Here is an 11,772-nt window from a genome sequence, read left to right on the forward strand (position 1 = left end):
CCATCCACTCGTCACCGGAGGACAGTCGTCGGCGTTTAGAAAAAGCTCAACAATGACATACCACCGAGTTTTCGTGCTTCTTTTACCAACCTAATCAAATTTACTACTTTCCCAAGAAAATCCATTTCTCCTTCCCACCCCTATTTCCATCCTTAATCTCATTTCGTTTCTCACCAGTTCTATGAACTCGTCCTGTGAGACAGTTTATGCACGACCTAGTCGTCACCGTTGCAGAAGATTCGTCTCGTAAAGATGCTGCGAGAACAGGTGAAGGGCGATCAAGGAAAAGAGAACGTTTGAGGTTGTCTCTAATATGGATCTGGAAAAAGTGTTCGATCCAACGAATGATCCTTAAGAATCGAGGCGGCATTTCTTTGAACCCCACGCGTGTAAGATCTTCCTGTAGTTTCTCTAAGTTACGGTCGCTCCTCACCAAGGGACGGAGCGCTAAATGCTCCCTGGTAAGACGAGGCTGGAGGCCAGACAAGAGAGCAGACCGGATCAGAGCGTCGGGCTGGGCCGCTGGGGGTTCAAGTAGAACTGAGCTCTTGGGGTGCGGGCGGCCGTTGGCGCCACTATGACGCGCCACGGCGCCACGTGGCCACCCCTACTACTTACCAGATACCCCTTCGCGCACCCTTGCCGTCTCTCTCTCTCTCTCTCTCTCTCTCTCATTGTATATATAGACCATACACACAGCCACCCTTAGACACCCTTTAGCCTGCTATATCGCAACCGCCTATCTCTATATCCGGAGCCCAATTGCTTCAGGATACAAAGGAATTTCGATATCCATTGCTGGACAGTCTTTCTCCGTTGCTTTAGCTTTTTCCCACTTTTTATATTTCTACAGGTAAAACCGCTTCTTAATGAGAAATATTAATCGTCAACTTTTCCACGCCGCTAATTGTTTCCCAGAAGCCCATCGACTCTCGTAATTACCAGCATTCGGCCCACGGTACTTTTTAAAATGCACTCCCGGCTATATTTTGATTTTTCAAAATGGCTTCTACACCAGACTACCGGACGAAGGGATGGGACGCCGCGGGTGCACGGTTTGTCACTTTTGCCAAACGGCCGTTGCATTCGGGCTCCCACGTGGGACAGAGAAATACTGGCTATCAGCACGTGCCAAAATGTACGGGCGCGGGTCACCCGTTCGCTCTGAGCGGTATCAGTTTTTCAAAATGAATCGCAACCAACGTGCCGTGCGATAAATTTCCTACGTAGATATATATATATATATATATATATATATATATATATATATAATACGCAATACTCCCTCCCTCTGCCACGGCACCACGGTAGCAATGTAACGTTACGTAACTCAATGTAATTCAATCGCACTAGCATTTTTCTCCGCGTTCCCTCTGATATATTGACACGGCGAAAATCGAAAGAAAGAACCGAAGCCGAATCGGCAATGTCTTCCGTATCGTTATTGCGTATTCTATGGTATACTTTTTGGGCACGAGTGTACACGAGTGACAGAGACGTACATAGGCGAGGGTCAAAATCGAGGGCTCTTCGGGAACTTTAGTCATTTAGACGCCCCTCTCAAAATTGGCCTTTCATTTTTTTTTTTTTTCATTACATTCCCATATATTCGATCTTCCGAATTTTACGTGACGCATTGTATCGTTCCAGGGTTAACTTTCGCAATAGCCATATTTTGGATTCAAATATTGCAACGATTCTGATTTTCATTGTTATCACGAAATATAGAAATCTAATAAAATTTTTATTCTCATAAAATAACACGAGTCTCTTCTGATCCCGATATTACGTAGGGCACCACGACGTATACCGACGGCCCTGTCATCTCCATAAGAATCGTATACTGCAGGGTTTCAGCCAGGGTGCCTAGCAACCCCCGTACGACTCTATGGGAACACGAAACCACCACCCATATACATCTAGTACATGGTTCAACGATAGAATGCAAGTGCCTATTGGAAACTTAAGTTTTCGGTCAGGTATAGAAATAGCAATTCTCGAGAGGAGAGTTTCAATTAGGTTAATTAACCGCAGCAATTAAGGAAATAAATTAGAATCCTTACGCGAAAGACAACCGGAAGTGGTCAAAAGCAGATACTTCCCTCCGTGACGCGACACCTTTTGTCCAAAATGGTGACAAGGGACCTGACGGTCATCCTTCGGGCTGGTCCTGTAGCAATCTGATAGGAGGTTCGGACAAAAAATGAAATCAGAGTGCAGAATCCATTAGTACGAGGCCAGGGGTGCGTTTTAGCATCGACGCGCGATCTTTCATCCGCGAGAGGAATGGTGAGCGTAGCGAAGTAGAAGCGGAATGGAAGTGGAATGGAGTGGAGCGAAGTAGCGATATATATATATATATATATATACACATACGTGTATACATACATATATATAGAGAGAGAGAGAGAGAGAGAGAGAAAAGTGGTTCTGCTTTATCAGGAATTCCACTGCGCTCCATTCTATTCCGTTCTATTCTACATTCTGTCTAAATCCATCGAGCCGCCACTGTTGCAGAGGCGCGCAGCGCGAAATAAAAAAATAAAAAATAAAAAGGCCCCACGGAAATTACCGAAGACGGATGAACGAGTCGTGAGCTTCTGACAAGTTGTTGGCCGCGGGGCGTCCTGCCTCGCGACCCCCCTGACACCCCCTGACACCCTCTAGCATATTTCATTTAATCCTGCAAAGACGCGTGCTCTGCGGCTGCGACGGCGGGAGGAAACGCATCCACCCACTGCGCACGATAAGTGGGCTGCACCTGCACGTGGCGGTTGATGCAACTGCATTCACGAGTGCATCGCTTTTTCCACCGTATCGACGGAGTGCCGTAGGTAATATCGAACATCCCTTGTCGATATTAACGTGCATTTAGAGTTTCCCGATCGAAGCCCTTCTCTCTCTCTCTCTCTCTCTCTCTCTCTCTCTCTCTCGCACTCCCTGGCAATACTTGACAATCCAAAGCATGAGGAGATGCTCTCCCTCCTCGAGTGCCGTAATTTCTCTCCTCTGGTTTCTCGCTGTCTGGCCTTCGCTTCGTTCGCTTCGTTCGCTTCGGTCGCTTCGGTCGCTTCGGTCGCTTCGTTCAATGGCTTCGTCGAAATGGAGCCATTCAAAGTCGGAATGGGAATGCGAAAGGCAATCGTGAGAGTAGCCGCGCAGAGTAGGCGCGTTTGGGGCCTCGAGGTGAGGATGCGAGACGTAAAGGCATTCAAGGGACTGACAGACATTATGACGTCACGTGTCAATGCCTGACAAACGATGTCGTTAACCACCGGAGACCGTTTCTGATTTGTCACTGAGAAATGGCCGACTTCTCGTTCTTGGCCGTGACTACTGACGTCACGCTGCTCCCTATTTGCGCCTGTTTGTCCCCAAGTGTCCTGTGAGCTTCCGCTTGGCTTCTGGTGCGTCTGGTGCTTCTGGTGCTGAACTGGATCAACGTCTCTCTCGTTCTCCAGTTCCGTTTGGGAGCGTGGCCTTGAAAAATTCCTCAAGAAAGACAGATGCACTTTGGCAGGGTCCAGCAGCTGTCGCGCTGGACGACAGGTGCCCCGTCCGATTATCTCGAGTAGTTTCGCGTCTGGCGGTTAGGGGGTGGCTGGAATAGAGTGAAATTAGGCAAATGCGGCACACAGGTAAATCTGGAGGAGAATGGAGGGGGTCGGGTGGACGGGAGCAGAGGGGGATATATATGTAGGCAGGTTCAGGGGATCAGCAAGAGCAGCCGGCTCGTTTACGCGTATTGGTAAGCTGCCAAACGGACTTCGGTGATTGGTCGCGAATAAAGTGGATCGCCGATGCATAAAACTAACCTCCCGGGAAAAATGCAGGAACCGAATCGGTAAATATTAGCGATCGGACACTCTTTCTTCGCTGTCTCCGCGCGTTTCTGTCCTCATAAACAAAGTAATGACGCCAACGCAAAACCCAATTCCCGGGAGTTCGCCTCACACGTTTCTGCCGTTTCTATAGCTGGCGCAGTGACATCCAGTTGCGGGGTGTCGCCGGGTGTCGCCGAGAGTCGCCGAGAGTCGCAGGATGCCGGCTGTAGCTCGGTCTGTCTATGACGGTCTGTATCTACTGTTACTACTATAGTGAAATCCCACTCCGCCACCCGTCCAGTTAGCCGAGGAGACAGGCGCGCGGGCGATTTGGAGAAATTGGAGAAATTTGAAAAACCGGAGTAATATAAATCAGCCGATCAGATACTCGTATACGAGTTTTCAGAGTTTTCGTTAAACAATGTTTGCGTCCCTGGGAAGAAGAGAAAAAAACAGCATCCCACATCAGGAGCATCGCTAAGGATCCTGTTTTGTCGTCTGCGAGACAAAAACCGCAAACGCAAGCAAATTTCCCGCACGAGCCTATAGGAGAAACTTTTTAATATTGCAAATGAAGAAGTTAGACCTCTGCTACGCGCACGCGAAATTACTTGAGCGGGAGATTCTGAAGAATGGCCGTTGGAAGAGGCTGTATCAAAGTGTCGTTTATCGATACGGCTCAGCCGTAAACGCGACCGAGAACGCACGATACGTCGGCTGGAAATGGGTTTTCGAAAATTTCGTCCAGTAAGCCAGATCGGAGCTGCGGATTAGATTGAAATAAAAGTTCGGCCTTAAGTGTATCCAGTGTAGCGGCTGCAGGAGTTGCGGCGCCGAGCGTCCATTTGTCTCTCCCTTTTAAATCGTTTTTATTCCCTTCCGATCTCGTGCTCGATTCTTTCTCCTCTTCTCAAGCACATTCTTTTTTCGGCTTGCTCTCTCGCCCACGAGCACGTGTTTCCTTGGCCGCCAAAATAGACGCCTCCGTCCTCTACACCCTCCCGGGACCCACGGATCTCTTTGATCCTATCTTATGGCCATTCTGAAGAGCAGGGCGCAGCATCCGCCTCGGCTCGTGTACCGATGACCGGATGACGCGATGACCACCAAGACTGCTGCTCATCTTCGATGTGTCGTCTCTTTATTCTCCTCAGCTGTTCCAATTCACCTTCGCCCGTGTCCTCTGTGTTAAATTCGTTCCCATTGCAACGCAGTTCGGGAAGCTGTGTTTATCCAAACGGTCCATAGAGGAAGAGAGCAGCTTGCAATAATAAATTCATCCTAACTGGAATAATCGCGACCATTAGTCACCTTGAACACCAAAGTGCAAACTGTCGTCAAACATTGGCGCGCAATCAACACGTGTACATAATCGGTGTTAAAGATATATTTTGAAAATATTTTTCTTTTCTTTTTTCTTTTACGCTTCCCAACTATTTCCTCTCGAGTACCCGCGAAATGAATAAAAGCACAGGGTTCGCCTGCCCCAATAATTTTACAGATTGATAGGGGACGACGAGATTGAGAGTTTAGGCGTGTGGGATTCCATTGAGAATCGACTCCTGGGATTTTGCTGCCGTTTTACCTGCGTCTGGGGTAAAAGTCGAAGGAATCTCGTGAATCAGTTTTTCGTCTTTTTTCTCTCTCGAGATTTTACAATTATCCTATATCTGTTATGTTTCTTTGATCTGGCACTTACTTACCTACTGTGATGCTTCTTGTTCCAGATGTCCGAAAGACCAGGGAAAAGCGGGAGGATCGGTCTGTGATAAAGTACAGGAATCCACTGGGTCACCCGGTATACGTAGAAGAAGGAATTCATTGTATCCACGTGGGAGTTCTTGACGTTTCGTAAATCTTCTCACGAGTTATCTTCATTTTACGTCATCGTCACCGCCTTCTTCTTCCTTCTCCTCCTCTTCTTCGTCGAGACCTCGTGGACCAGAAGGTCTCGAGAAAGTCTTGCGGGTTTCCTTGGAGTGAGCTGCTCAAATTAAACGGGTCGTCCAACACCTGTAAGACATTTGAGACTGATCAATCATCCCGCAGACGATCACCACGAGGTGATTGAGGGTCACAGTGGGTACACGAGAAATCGGCTGATCGTGGCTAAAGTGCCGGCTCCGTCGTAATAGCGTCGTCGCGCGAACCAACAGTGAGAAAGACAAACGTAGGACAAAGTGAAAAGGTGTTTAATGTATAAGAGTTATACGAGAAGGCAGAAATTATGAAGAAAAAAAAAAACAAAAAAAAACAAGAAAATATACACAGAGCATAATAGGGCCGGAAACGGCTTCGTACGCGAGGATGATCTCTCTCGCTTCGGGAGCCGCAGCCACTATCGGCTCCAGCTTCTTCCCTCCGTGCCATTAATTTCCGTCTCGCGAGAGTCCGTAGAAGGAAAAAAGGAAAACAAAAAGAAACGAAAACTTGAATGAATGTGTGAGCGAGCGAGAGAGAGAGAGAGAGAGAGAGAGAGAGAGAGAGAGGGGAAATTAAAAGATACCCAACAACAACAACAACAACAACAACAACAACGTAAGTCAATAATCTGCCATTATTTTCGCGCGCCTCGCGAAAAACCAGAGTGACAAAGTTCACGATTTCTTAATTTTAGACGTACGGGTACGATTCAAGTCAATTTTTAAAGTAAGACACTTTAGATCCAATAGTAATCGTGTAGATAGGTAGACGCAATGAATGAGCAATGCAAACGCCCTTGAGAAAGAACGGCGGTACGGGAGATTGACTGGACGAGGGCTGGAAATTACTGGAGTGACTGTGAGATTATCTTTTTCCTTTTGCAAAGGGATTGCGAGGGTTTGTCCATCGACGAAGGATATGACAGGCGGACGGATGGCCGATTCTTTCGCTCTGGATACAACGATCTCTGTTGTTTGAAACTAAACCTCATATAAGGAGCTGTATAGCAAGCGTTATATATATATATATATACACATACGTCATAAATGCATAAACACCAGAGGAATTATTAAATATTATATATTATATGAGACACGGAAAAAACGCTATACATATATAAATATACATAATAGTATATATATATATATATATATAAATACAAAATAAATATACATATAAATATGAGAAGAAATATTGAATATATTCTATAGAATAAATATTATAATGTGCGCTAGTGTCATAGAGATACGATTATTATAATATATATATATATATAAATATTATCTAGGTATACTGTAAGATTAGGTCAAAGTTAAAGGTACCGTTTACACGTAAGCATACGGGCAGGACAGAGGGACGATACTGTTTAAATATTTCTGCCGTGTTCGACTAATAACCAAGATGTTTGCCTGACACGTTTGTCAATCCGTTTACGGATGTTCGATTGTTTCGGATAAAATGGAGATTCGATTGGCACTCGAAGGAAGGAACGCTGAAGAACGTTCACGGTTTTTGCCAGCGTGTCGCGGCATTCGCGCGTAAGACGAAAGACTTACGAATCCTTTGATACAAGATTGGAAGGAAATTAAGGACGATTTAGATAAGATAATTAAGAATGTGGAATCCTGCGAAGGATGATGGTGCTTTAGGGTGAATTTTTAGGCAACGAATTCTCGCGAGACGATCGCGTCGCGTAGATTTATTTAATCAGCGTCGTCGCGAGGATGTCGAGCCGGGACCGTCCTAATATAAGGTGGGACTCAATATATATATATATATATATATATATTTATGTGTATATGGATATATATATATATATGTCGCGGGACTTAACGCGAGAAATGCTCATTATAGGTCGATACGCCATCGTTTACATTGCGCGTTGGTCCCCGTTGGGTCCGACGACTATTCCGCGACTCGAGGGACGTCCGTCGCGACGTTTAATACAGTAAAGTGAAATGAAGTCAATTTTCTCGACAAATACGATTAATCGATAGTAAGCGGAGATACGTACGTTAACACGAGGAAATATCATTAATGAGCACATCCGCTCCTCCTTCCCCCTCCTTTCACGAAAATTGGCAAATTTCGGGACTCTTCTTTTTTTATCCAATGAAATTTCAAAAACGATTACAAGATTTACGTTACACAGTGAAAGCGGAGTATCGATTCGAATAGAGAGTGTTGCGAAAACAAAAAAGGATTTTTCAAGAGATAAAAAATCTCAGATAAAAATCTGAAAGAAATCCTACACGTACGATTAGCACGACATCCGTCCAACAATTTCGCGCTGTCCTCGCGGTCGTCGTTCTCGTTAATTTAGTAACGGGACCTACGGCCCTCTGTTCCCGCTTCGATAAAGGGCTAAGCGAAACGCGCGGCCGTCGCTCTCGAATGTCGATATAGAAACGCGACACGCCCGCGAGAGAGACACGACGATATTTTTACGTACGGCCAAAAAGTCCGATCGCCTTCGACGAGAGCTCAGCGAGGTGCACGGGATTCTCTGCGTGAATTTGCAAAATTGAGTGCAGTCGACTTGCAAGTCGATGATGAATCGAAAAGACTTTAAGTGATGACGGAATGGAGTCGGAGGTGGTTTTTAGTGAAAATACTAGCTAAATACTTTACAGATATATATATATGTATATACTTACATACAATACGTACGAACGGATGATTATTCGCGTTCATACGTATAAGGATTAGGGATATATATATGTATACATATATATGTATGTGTAAATATAGAAAGGTATCTATAATTATATATATATATAAATATACATAACTATAAATATGAACATAGAAGCGAAAGACGATTTTCGACGATATAATCGCGACACTCGCCGTTTATAAAATTGTAATTGTAATGCCGCAGCGGGCGAGCGTCGCGATTAATTCGTGCGCGCGATACTAAACTGGCTAATGTTAATTCTACAAGTGCGTAAGATTGTACGTAATTTGAAAATGCCGCACGGAGATGTTAATATATTATATAGAGCGGTGAGTGATTTGGCCGCAGTGAAGAAAAAAAAAGAAAAAAAGAAGAAGAAGAAGAAGAACAGGGTCCACGATTCGATTCGTGGGCATGAAGGGGAGTGGAGGGAGTGTTACCGGAAACGAAAGCTCCTACTAAATTTAAGTTACAAGTACATTTTTACAATGTTTCCTTCATTTTGAGTTATCATTACATAACTGTTGTTATTATTTTCCCCCTTGCCTCACATCATTATCCACTTTGGGTTCGTTTGAATTCGCGCCAAAAGAAAATGCTCCTCCGATTCGATTCCCTTCGTTCTCTTTTCTTATGCCATCCACTATTTTTCTTTTTTCCTATTTTCGAAGAAAAAAAAAAAAGTCTTGCTACTAGACAACCTCTACGACGCTTTCGTTTCTTATTTTCTCACTTCGATTCTATGGCGCATGCGCGCGAATCCGTGACGCGAGTCCTTTCCGGACTTCCAAGGAATTCGCAATGACGTTTCCTTCGCCAGCCTTCCTCGAGAAAAAAAAAAAAACAAAAATACAGAAACGTCATCGCGAATCCCTGCATTCACGCGCGAACGCATAGGAATGAATTAGGCGCCGCATGTTTCTTTTTTTCTTTTTCTATTTTAGAGTGGTTTGGGTAAATTGTACTATAGGCTGTTTTTTTTTTCTGCGACAACAAAAGAATCGCTGTTTTCTCTTAATGGAAATTTGCATTACTCTGTACTTTTACACGATACCTAAGCGGTAAGTTGTTAACCCCCCGAGGACATAATTTTTAATTTTTAGCTGTATAGTGTATTATTTGTTTTTCCTTTCTTCCCCTATTCCCGCCCCGAAAACCAAACCCGCCAATTTCCTCCCCGCCAAAAATATACACGGTACACGCCAAACACGCTGTTCCACGATTACCACAATTACCACAAGCGCGCGCGCGCGCGCCGATTGACCAGTCAAAATACACAGATGTTTGGCCATGTAAGAAGTAGATACTACTATTGCTACCGCTTGAAACTTGAGTTATATATTTAACTTGAATACCATTTAATATATGATTCAAGCTTATAATAAACGGGTTGTATAGAAATGCTTTGCATTTGCTACTCCAGATCAGCCAGTCCCCTCCTTCTTCCCAGCCCCCCTCCGCCGATCCCTCGAGGGTCCCTTTGCACGATGTTCCGATGACAGAGGTGAAGAGATTCCCCGATGAGAGATCAGCGATGCTTCTGGCTGTAAATTCGTCTGGTTCCGAAGTCGCCATGATCCACTGCTCAGGTCCACGTGAGAATTGAACCAGACCGATTGTGAGTATGATGTTGAGGATGCGGGATCCACGTGGCAGGCGATGGCAGGCGATGGTAGGCGATAGGTGGATAATCTGCATGCCGGAAAGAGGGCCGGGAGAGTTATTAGGTGAAGAAGTGGATAGATACGGTTTGGATGTAGGTGGATCTCGAGGTGGGGATCATTAGTCAACGTCGAAGGGAAGAATGCCGCATTGTGGCACATCAGCCGGCCGCGCCGCGGCGCTGCGTTCTTTGCGGCGCCCCCTCGCAAACGGACAGGAAGGAACAGCCTTAAAATAGAACCCTAAGTGCAAGGGTAGCTTTCCCATACCTGCTCCCTTCTACCTAGGTAACTAAGTGTTGGATCGAGTTTCCCTTTTTCAACTGCGAGCTTCCAATTTTTATTTCAGATACAAGAACATTCGGGGAAACCGGTAAACTCGAGTGGGTTGAGAATTCACTTGGTAGAAAGATACAGGGATTTTATTGTGCGACAGAATTTGGAGCTTTTATTTACATATTTTTTATCAGGCTTCCAGGTAAAAGATCGAACGTCGCGCCGCCGGAATTATTGATAAATTTTAACCTGCAGTTACTAATCCGCAGAGCATCTACCGGGTGGATGGACCGTGATAGGGATTATCAAAAGATTTCTGTAGGATAGAGGAAATTAATATGCAACCTGATTGATTGATGCTGCATCGGTGAGTAAGCGTTTATCTCGAAAATGCCGTCCGAGATTCACTCGTAGTCCCAGGGACGTATTGTGCGTGCGTGCCCGGGTGCAGGCCCGCAGGAACAGCCCTCGGGGAATTAAGGAGGACGGTGGCTCTAATTTGTTTATAGGGTCAAATCAAAGGAGGAGCCACCCTTGAATCTCTCTGAGGAATAAAAGGGTGTAAAAGGAATAATTATCCAAGCCTAGGATTTGAGCATGAATCTCAAGCAGGGGGGGGGGAGGGGGTTGTTAATTGCACGGCTATGTAATTAAGTGACGCAAGAATGAGAAATATATTTATGCAAGCGATATCCGGGACTGCAGGCAAATGAGACTGAAGTTCTAAGAATGGCGTCAGGGCCGTAGTTAAAATGCAAATTCCCTGCCTTATAAGAACTTTTCAATACTTAGTCTTGGCGAATTGGCATGGCCAGAGTCTTCGGGAGGGAGTCCTTGCAGCCTTGGTCCACGGGAGGAAGGAAGAAGAAGAAGAAGAAGAAGAAGAAGAAGAAGAAGAAAAGGAGCCGGTGGTCGCGAAGGTGCAGGAAGGAAAGTAGTCCGAGAAATAGGGGAAAGGGGGAGCAAGGGAAGATTTCTTTCGATTTAATTAGGGGTTCGCACCCCGACGCCCCCGACGCCCCCGACGCCCCCGACGCCCAGTGATTCGCGTGGGTGACGTGTGTGTGCCAGGGCAATATGGCGCCCGTCCATGGAAATTCTTAATTAAATTCTCGCGCTAACCGTAGCGAACTCGGAGTCGCTCCTTCTTCTTCCTCCCGTTAGAATTCTCTGGCTCCGCGACTCCGCGGCTCAGCCGCGATTCCTCCTCCTCCTTCCTTCCGCGGCAACTTCGGATTGTCTCTCCGTGTCCTTCCGAGCCAACGAGCCAACGAGCCAACCTTTTCCACTTTTCCACTGGCCAGAGTCTCAGAGGGAAAGCCGTCCGACCACTAATCCACCGTATCTACTGGCAACGTTTTTATTCCTCTCCAATTTAATTACACCTGCCTACATCCTGAAATAATGAGCC

General features: G+C 45.7%; 1 protein-coding gene across 3 annotated transcripts in view; it reads left to right on the top strand.

Annotated features, from left to right (window-relative positions):
* The window catches only part of LOC107271814 (forkhead box protein O), an 81,906-nt gene extending 72,081 nt beyond the window's left edge, over nt 1-9,825 (top strand). For all 3 annotated transcript variants that reach the window (XM_025089106.1, XM_015748247.2, XM_015748248.2), the window contains one exon: nt 5,552-9,825. The gene's annotated coding sequence lies outside the window, so the exon portion shown is untranslated. The remainder of the gene's footprint in view (nt 1-5,551) is intronic.
* Nucleotides 9,826-11,772: the final 1,947 nt, after the last annotated feature.

The sequence above is a fragment of the Cephus cinctus genome, unplaced genomic scaffold (genome assembly GCF_000341935.2).
Source record: "Cephus cinctus unplaced genomic scaffold, Ccin1 Ccin1_scaffold1043, whole genome shotgun sequence".
NCBI classification, from domain to species: domain Eukaryota; kingdom Metazoa; phylum Arthropoda; class Insecta; order Hymenoptera; family Cephidae; genus Cephus; species Cephus cinctus.